Source organism: Salvelinus alpinus, chromosome 22 (genome assembly GCF_045679555.1).
Source record: "Salvelinus alpinus chromosome 22, SLU_Salpinus.1, whole genome shotgun sequence".
NCBI classification, from domain to species: Eukaryota; Metazoa; Chordata; class Actinopteri; order Salmoniformes; family Salmonidae; genus Salvelinus; species Salvelinus alpinus.
In genome coordinates, this window is record NC_092107.1 from 49141337 (window position 1) to 49151303 (window position 9967).

Sequence of the window (9967 nt, forward strand, 5' to 3'; positions counted from 1 at the left end):
TCCTTGTCTTTTTCTCCTTCATTCTGAGCGGATGAGTGTTTGATGTGTGTTGGGCAGAAGAACAAGGGATCGGATACACACCCCAAACAGGAAATGAGAAATTCAACTAAATAGACCCATGTCTGTGTGTTGAGAGAGAGAAAGAGAGAGAGAGAGAGAAAGAGAGAGAGAGAGAGAAGTGGAGGGAGGTAACCACAGTGAAGAGACAGAAACCGAGAGTCGATAACTGTAAAACTAACAGACATGAATGGAAACAGACCGGGGGGAACTCTGACAGGGGGGAACTCAGACGGGGGGGAACTCAGAAGGGGGGGAACTCAGACGGAGGAGCTCAGACAGGAGGAACGCAGACAGGGGTGGAAATTGACAGGGGGAACAAGGGGAACTCAGACATGAATGGAAACAGACCGGGGGAACTTAGACATGGATAGAAACAGACGGGGGAACTTAGACAGGGTCGAAACAGACGGGGGAACTCAGACATAAATAGAAACAGACGGGGGAACTCAGACATGAATAGAAACAGACGGGGGAACTTAGACATGGATAGAAACAGACGGGGGAACTCAGACAGGAATAGAAACAGACGGGGGAACTTAGACATGGATAGAAACAGACGGAGGAACTCAGACATGAATAGAAACAGACGGGGGAATTCAGACATGGGGGCAACAGATAGTACAGTAATACAAATAGGACTATTTTATCTGTATCTACATATAGTACAGTAATACAAAAAGCACTAGTTTATCTTTACAACATATAGTACAGTAATACAAATAGGACTAGTTTATCTTTACAACATATAGTACAGTAATACAAATAGGACTATTTTATCTTTACAACATATAGTACAGTAGTACAAATAGGACTAGTTTATCTTTACAACATATAGTACAGTAATACAAATAGGACTAGTTTATCTGTATCTACATATAGTACAGTAATACAAATAGGACTATTTTATCTGTATCTACATATAGTACAGTAATACAAAAAGCACTAGTTTATCTTTACAACATATAGTACAGTAATACAAAAAGCACTAGTTGATCTTTACAACATATAGTACAGTAGTACAAATAGGACTATTTTTCTTTCTTTGCATATGTAAAATATATTTACTTTATGTTTGTATTTTTAATGTATGTGTGCTTACAGTATGCTCTTTGACATGTATTGAGTCATGTTGAAATCTAAAACTACAATTTTAGGATTTGTGTTCCTTTCTTGTTTGAGTAAACACAAACAAATATACAGTTCAACAACAACATCTTAGTTTTTACACTGAAATAGATTCTGATAGTAGTGTTTTGAGTGTAATCTCGGTTTTCACTAAGTTAAAGTCATTTGATGCTTGTGTGCGTGTCTCATTTGTACGCCGAGGTTACATTTTGAGCAGGGAGAACATGATTCTGATTGCCGAGTTCCATTTTGCAAGACGTCTGTGGCGTTTGGGAGAAATCGGCTAACTGTTAGCTAACTGCTAACTTGTAAAACTAACTGTTTAGTGTTTTGTTGTTTAGAGTACCTGAGATGTAGTTAAAGAAATCGTGTGTTAACAATTAGGAAAAACTGCTATAGACTGACTTCCCCAAACTTGGTTCTACTTTTCCCGGTGACATCAGCCGTTGAACTGGGTTCACCCACCGCAGAGTGACGATATCCCTCCACACCATCCCCACCCTGTCACACATTCACAGCTCACCTTCTCTCTCCTTCTCAAAATAACAGCTTTCTGTACCACGGGTTGGCTGTAGTGGAGTAGGGTGTAGTGTAAAAGTGTAGTGTAACAGTGTAGTAGTGTGTTGTTGGTGTAATGGTGTAGTGTAATAATGTAATAGTGTAGTGTAATAGTGTAATAGTGTAGTAGTGTGTTGTTAGTGTAATGGTGTAATGGTGTAGTGTAATAGTGTAGTGTAATAATGTAGTGTAATAGTGTAGTGGAATTGTGTAGTGTAATAATGTAGTGTTATAGTGTAGTGTAGTGTAGTGTAATAGTGTAGTGTAGTGTAGTGTAATAGTGTAGTGTAATGTTATAGTGTAGTGTAATAGTGTAGTGTAATAGTGTAGTGTAATATTGTAGTGTAGTGTAATAGTGTAGTGTAATAGTGTAGAGTAATTGTGTAGTGTAATAATGTAGTGTTATAGTGTAATTGTGTAGTGTAATAGTGTAGTGTAGTGTAATAGTGTAGTGTAATGTTATAGTGTAGTGTAATAGTGTAGTGTAATAGTGTAGTGTAGTGTAATAGTGTAGTGTAATAGTGTAGTGTAATAGTGTAGTGTAATAATGTAGTGTTATAGTGTAATTGTGTAGTGTAATAGTGTAGTGTAGTGTAGTGTAATAGTGTAATTGTGTAGTGTAATTGTGTAGTGTAATAGTGTAGTGTAGTGTAATGTTATAGTGTAGTGTAATAGTGCAGTGTAATAGTGTAGTGTAGTGTAATAGTGTAGTGTAATAGTGTAGTGTAGTGTAATAGTGTAGTGTTATAGTGTAGTGTAGTGTAATAGTGTAGTGTAGTGTAATAGTGTAGTGTAATAGTGTAATAGTGTAGTGTAATAGTGTAGTGTAATAGTGTAGTGTAATAGTGTAGTGTAATAGTGTAGTTTAATAGTGTAGTGTAATAGTGTAATGTAATAGTGTAGTGTAATAGTGTAATAGTGTAGTGTAATAGTGTAGTGTAATAGTGTAGTGTAATAGTGTAGTGTAATAGTGTAGTGTAATAGTGTAGTGTAATAGTGTAGTGTAGTGTAATTGTGTAGTGTAATAGTGTAGTGTTATAGTGTAATAGTTTAGTGTAATAGTGTAGTGTTATAGTGTAATTGTGTAGTGTAGTGTAGTGTAATAGTGTAGTGTAATAGTGTAGTGTTATAGTGTAATAGTGTAGTGTAATAGTGTAGTGTAATAGTGTAGCGTAATAATGTAATAGTGTAGTGTAATAGTGTAGTGTAATAGTGTAGTGTAATAGTGTAGTGTAATAGTGTAGTGTAATAGTGTAGTGTAATAGTGTAGTGTAATAATGTAGTGTAGTGTAATAGTGTAATGTAATAGTGTAGTGTAATAGTGTAGTTTAAAAGTGTAGTGTAATAGTGTAGTGTAATAATGTAGTGTAGTGTAATAGTGTCATGTAATAGTGTAGTGTAATAGTGTAATTGTGTAGTGTTATAGTGTAGTGCTATAGTGTAGTGTAGTGTAATAATGTAGTGTAATAGTGTAGTGTAATAATGTAGTGTAGTGTAATAGTGTAGTGTAATAGTGTAGTGTAATAATGTAGTGTAGTGTAATAGTGTAGTGTGAAAGTGTAGTGTAAAAGTGTAGTGTAATAGTGTAGTGTAATAGTGTAGTGTAATAGTGTAATAGTGTAATGTTATAGTGTAGTGTAATAGTGTAGTGTAATAGTGTAGTGTAATAGTGTAGTGTAGTGTAATAGTGTAGTGTAACAGTGTAGTGTAGTGTAATAGTGTAGTGTAATTTTATAGTGTAATGTTATAGTGTAGTGCTATAGTGTAGTGTAATAGTGTAGTGTAATAGTGTAGTGTAATAGTGTAGTGTAATTGTTATAGTGTAGTGTTATAGTGTAGTGTAATAGTGTAATGTTATAGTGTAGTGTAATAGTGTAGTGTAATAATGTAATGTTATAGTGTAGTGTAATAGTGTAGTGTAATAATGTAATAGTGTAATAGTGTAGTGTAATAGTGTAGTGTAATAGTGTAGTGTCATTGTGATAGTGTAGTGTAATAGTGTAGTGTAATAGTGTAATGTTATAGTGTAGTGTTATAGTGTAGTGTAATAGTGTAGTGTAATAGTGTAATGTTATAGTGTAGTGTAATAGTGTAGTGTAATAGTGTAGTGTAATAGTGTAGTGTAATAATGTAATAGTGTAATAGTGTAGTGTAATAGTGTAGTGTAATAGTGTAGTGTAATAGTGTAATAGTGTAGTAGTGTAGTGTAATGTAGTGCTCACTGCTTCATTACATGTAAACAGACCCTATCCTGCCTGCAGTGCTGAACAGACAGACAGACAGACAGACAGACAGACAGACAGACAGACAGACAGACAGACAGACAGACAGACAGACAGACGGTGGTGTGTTTGTGTACTGTGCCCTCTCTCTGTCTATGATCTGGGCAGTGCCCTCTCTCTGCCTCTGCTCTGGGCAGTGCCCTCTCTCTGTCTGTGCTCTGGGCAGTGCCCTCTCTCTGTCTGTGCTCTGGGCAGTGCCCTCTCTCTGTCTGTGCTCTGGGCAGTGCCCTTTCTCTGCCTCTGCTCTGGGCAGTGCCCTCTCTCAGCCTTTGCTCTGGGCAGTGCTCTCTCTCTGCCTCTGCTCTGGGCAGTGCCCTCTCTCTGCCAGTCTCTACATTATCCTTACATCACCTGATGGCAGACGGCTGTACTAATAGGTAGAGAGTGAACTGCTCTGCTCCATGTGGTTTTAGGTTTTACACACACAGCTCGTTAAGGCCTATTAGTGCCTCTGTCAGTCGCCAGTTTTTGTACAGCAGAGTAGCAGAGTGACTGTGAGAACAGAGCAGGGTAAGTGAGCCACACAGTCAGAAGCTCTGCTTTCGTCTGGCCTTGTGGTTGTTGTTTTCACGCTAGTTAACGGTAGCAGCGGTGGGTTGTGGCGGGGGCCCGTTTGTTTTACGTAGCAGTTCTCTGCTCCTACTGTTCGCGGTTTATGAGCGATGAACGATGCATCGTGACACATATGGTCGACCGTATTACAAACACACCACACAGGCCGTACTCTGAACAGCCACAACAAGGAACCCACATCGTCAGTGAGTACAGGGTTAGTCAGGGTTAGGGAAGGAGGCAGGGTTAGTCAGGGTTAGTCAGGGATAGGGAAGGAGGCAGGGTTAGTCAGGGTTAGTCAGGGATAGGGAAGGAGGCAGGGTTAGGGTTAGGGTTAGGGTTAGGGTTAGGGTTAGGGTTAGGGTTAGGGTTAGGGTTAGGGTTAGGGTTAGGGTTAGGGTTAGGGTTAGGGTTAGGGTTAGGGTTAGGGTTAGGGTTAGGGTTAGGGTTAGGGTTAGGGTTAGGGTTAGGGTTAGGGTTAGGGTTAGGGTTAGGGTTAGGGTTAGGGTTAGGGTTAGGGTTAGGGTTAGGGTTAGGGTTAGGGTTAGGGTTAGGGTTAGGGTTAGGGTTAGGGTTAGGGTTAGGGTTAGGGTTAGGGTTAGGGTTAGGGTTAGGGTTAGGGTTAGGGTTAGGGTTAGGGTTAGGGTTAGGGTTAGGGTTAGGGTTAGGGTTAGGGTTAGGGTTAGGGTTAGGGTTAGGGTTAGGGTTAGGGTTAGGGTTAGGGTTAGGGTTAGGGTTAGGGTTAGGGTTAGGGTTAGGGTTAGGGTTAGGGTTAGGGTTAGGGTTAGGGTTAGGGTTAGGGTTAGGGTTAGGGTTAGGGTTAGGGTTAGGGTTAGGGTTAGGGTTAGGGTTAGGGTTAGGGTTAGGGTTAGGGTTAGGGTTAGGGTTAGGGTTAGGGTTAGGGTTAGGGTTAGGGTTAGGGTTAGGGTTAGGGTTAGGGTTAGGGTTAGGGTTAGGGTTAGGGTTAGGGTTAGGGTTAGGGTTAGGGTTAGGGTTAGGGTTAGGGTTAGGGTTAGGGTTAGGGTTAGGGTTAGGGTTAGGGTTAGGGTTAGGGTTAGGGTTAGGGTTAGGGTTAGGGTTAGGGTTAGGGTTAGGGTTAGGGTTAGGGTTAGGGTTAGGGTTAGGGTTAGGGTTAGGGTTAGGGTTAGGGTTAGGGTTAGGGTTAGGGTTAGGGTTAGGGTTAGGGTTAGGGTTAGGGTTAGGGTTAGGGTTAGGGTTAGGGTTAGGGTTAGGGTTAGGGTTAGGGTTAGGGTTAGGGTTAGGGTTAGGGTTAGGGTTAGGGTTAGGGTTAGGGTTAGGGTTAGGGTTAGGGTTAGGGTTAGGGTTAGGGTTAGGGTTAGGGTTAGGGTTAGGGTTAGGGTTAGGGTTAGGGTTAGGGTTAGGGTTAGGGTTAGGGTTAGGGTTAGGGTTAGGGTTAGGGTTAGGGTTAGGGTTAGGGTTAGGGTTAGGGTTAGGGTTAGGGTTAGGCTTAGGGTTAGGGTTAGGGTTAGGGTTAGGGTTAGGGTTAGGGTTAGGGTTAGGGTTAGGGTTAGGGTTAGGGTTAGGGTTAGGGTTAGGGTTAGGGTTAGGGTTAGGGTTAGGGTTAGGGTTAGGGTTAGGGTTAGGGTTAGGGTTAGGGTTAGGGTTAGGGTTAGGGTTAGGGTTAGGGTTAGGGTTAGGGTTAGGGTTAGGGTTAGGGTTAGGGTTAGGGTTAGGGTTAGGGTTAGGGTTAGGGTTAGGGTTAGGGTTAGGGTTAGGGTTAGGGTTAGGGTTAGGGTTAGGGTTAGGGTTAGGGTTAGGGTTAGGGTTAGGGTTAGGGTTAGGGTTAGGGTTAGGGTTAGGGTTAGGGTTAGGGTTAGGGTTAGGCTTAGGTTTAGGGTTGAACCAGGCTTAGGCTTAGGGTTGAACCAGGCTTAGGTTTAGGGTTAGGGTTGAACCAGGCTTAGGGTTGAACCAGGTTTAGGCTTAGGGTTGAACCAGGCTTAGGCTTAGGTGTAGGGTTGAACCAGGTTTAGGTGTAGGGTTGAACCAGGTTTAGGTGTAGGGTTGAACCAGGTTTAGGTGTAGTTTGAACCAGGTGTAGGGTTGAACCTGGTTTAGGCTTAGGTGTAGGGTTGAACCAGGTTTAGGTGTAGGGTTGAACCAGGTTTAGGTGTAGGGTTGAACCAGGTGTAGGCTTGAACCAGGCTTAGGCTTAGGTGTAGGATTGAACCAGGTTTAGGTGTAGGGTTGAACCAGGTTTAGGTGTAGGGTTGAACCAGGTTTAGGTGTAGGGTTGAACCAGGTGTAGGGTTGAACCAGGTTTAGGTGTAGGTTTGAACCAGGTGTAGGGTTGAACCAGGTTTAGGTGTAGGGTTGAACCAGGCTAAGAAAACAAATGAATAAGCCACATTCTACACACACACACACACACACACACACACACACACACACACACACACACACACACACACACACACACACACACACACACACACACACACACACACACACACACACACACACACACACACACACACACACACACACACACAGCCAGAAACAACGTCTCACACACACACACACACACACACACACACACACACACACACACACACACACACACACACACACACACACACACACACACACACACACACACACACACACACACACACACACACACACACACACAGAGAGAGCCACACACTTTTATAAGATTAAACAATATACCGCTCTTCTTTATGTCAATACTGACCTTCCCTATGTCAATACTGACCTTCTCTATGTCAATACTGACCTTCTATGTGTCAATACTGACCTTCCCTATGTCAATACTGACCTTCTCTATGTCAATACCGACCTTCTATCTGTCAATACTGACCTTCTATATGTCAATACTGACCTTCTCTATGTCAATACTGACATTCTCTATGTCAATACTGACCTTCTATATGTCAATAATGACCTTCTCTATGTCAATACTGACCTTATATGTGTCAATACTGACCGTTTCTATGTCAATACCGACATTCTCTATGTCAATACTGACCTTCTATATGTCAATAATGACCTTCTCTATGTCAATACTGACCTTATATGTGTCAATACTGACCGTCTCTATGTCAATACCGACCTTCTCTATGTCAATACCGGCCTTCTCTATGTCAATAATGACCTTCTCTATGTCAATACTGACCTTCTCTATGTCAATATTGGTCTGCTCTATGTCAATACTGACCTTTTCTTTGTCAATACCGACCTTCTCTATGTCAATATTGGCCTTCTCTATGTAAATACTGACCTTCTCTTCTGTCAATACCGATCTTCTCTATGTCAATACCGACCTTCTCTATGTCAATACTGACCTTCTCTGTGTCAATACTGACCATCTCTATGTCAATACCGATCTTTTCTATGTCAATACCGAACTTCTCTATGTCAATACGGACCTTCTCTTTGTCAATACGGACCTTCTCTATGTCAATACTGACCTTCTCTATGTCAATACCGACCTTCTCTATGTCAATACCGACCTTCTCTATGTCAATACTGACCGTCTCTATGTCAATACCGACCTTCTCTATGTCAATACCGACCTTCTCTATGTCAATACCGAACTTCTCTATGTCAATACTGATCTCCTCTGTCAATACTGACCTTCTCTGTGTCAATACTGACCTTCTCTATGTCAATACCGACCTTCTCCATGTCAATACCGACCTTCTCTATGTCAATACCGACCTCCTACAGTGGGGAGAACAAGTATTTGATACACTGCCGATTTTGCAGGTTTTCCTACTTACAAAGCATGTAGAGTTCTGTCATTCTTATCATAGGTACACTTCAACTGTGAGAGACAGAATCTAAAATAAAAATCCAGAAAATCACATTGTATGATTTTTAAGTAATTCATTTTCATTTTATTGCATGACATAAGTATTTGATACATCAGAAAAGCAGATCTTAATATTTGGTACAGAAACCTTTGTTTGCAATTACAGAGATCATACGTTTCCTGTAGTTCTTGACCAGGTTTGCACACACTGCAGCAGGGATTTTGGCCCACTCCTCCATACAGACCTTCTCCAGATCCTTCAGGTTTCGGGGCTGTCGCTGAGCAATACGGACTTTCAGCTCCCTCCAAAGATTATCTATTGGGTTCAGGTCTGGAGACTGGCTAGGCCACTCCAGGACCTTGAGATGCTTCTTACGGAGCCACTCCTTAGTTGCCCTGGCTGTGTGTTTCGGGTGGCTGTCATGCTGGAAGACCCAGCCACGACCCATCTTCAATGCTCTTACTGAGGGAAGGAGGTTGTTGGCCAAGATCTCGCGATACATGGCCCCATCCATCCTCCCCTCAATACGGCGCAGTCGTCCTGTCCCCTTTGCAGAAAAGCATCCCCAAAGAATGATGTTTCCACCTCCATGGTTCACGGTTGGGATGATGTTCTTGGGGTTGTACTCATCCTTCTTCTTCCTCCAAACACGGCGAGTGGAGTTTAGACCAAAAAGCTCTATTTTTGTCTCATCAGACCACATGACCTTCTCCCATTCCTCCTCTGGATCATCCAGATGGTCATTGGCAAACTTCAGACGGGCCTTTACATGCGCTGGGTTGAGCAGGGGGACCTTGCGTGCGCTGCAGGATTTTAATCCATGACGGCGTAGTGTGTTACTAATGGTTTTCTTTGAGACTGTTGTCCCAGCTCTCTTCAGGTCATTGACTAGGTCCTGCCGTGTAGTTCTGGGCTGATCCCTCACCTTCCTCATGACCATTGATGCCCCACGAGGTGAGATCTTGCATGGAACCCCAGACCGAGGGTGATTGACCTTCATCTTGAACTTCTTCCATTTTCTAATAATTGCGCCAACAGTTGTTGCCTTCTCACCAAGCTGCTTGCCTATTGTCCTGTAGCCCATCCCAGCCTTGTGCAGGTCTACAATTTTATCCCTGATGTCCTTACACAGCTCTCTGGTCTTGGCCATTGTGGAGAGGTTGGAGTCTGTTTGATTGAGTGTGTGGACAGGTGTCTTTTATACAGGTAACGAGTTCAAACAGGTGCAGTTAATACAGGTAATGAGTGGAGAACAGGAGGGCTTCTTAAAGAAAAACTAACAGGTCTGTGAGAGCCGGAATTCTTACTGGTTGGTAGGTGATCAAATACTTATGTCATGCAATAAAATGCTAATTAATTACTTAAAAATCATACAATGTGATTTTCTGGATTTTTGTTTTAGAGTCCGTCTCTCACAGTTGAAGTGTACATATGATAAAAATTACAGACCTCTACATGCTTTGTAAGTAGGAAAACTTGCAAAATCGGCAGTGTATCAAATACTTGTTCTCCCCACTGTATATGTCAATACCGACCTTCTCTATGTCAAGACTGACCTTCTCTATGTCAATACGGACCTTCTCTATGTCAATA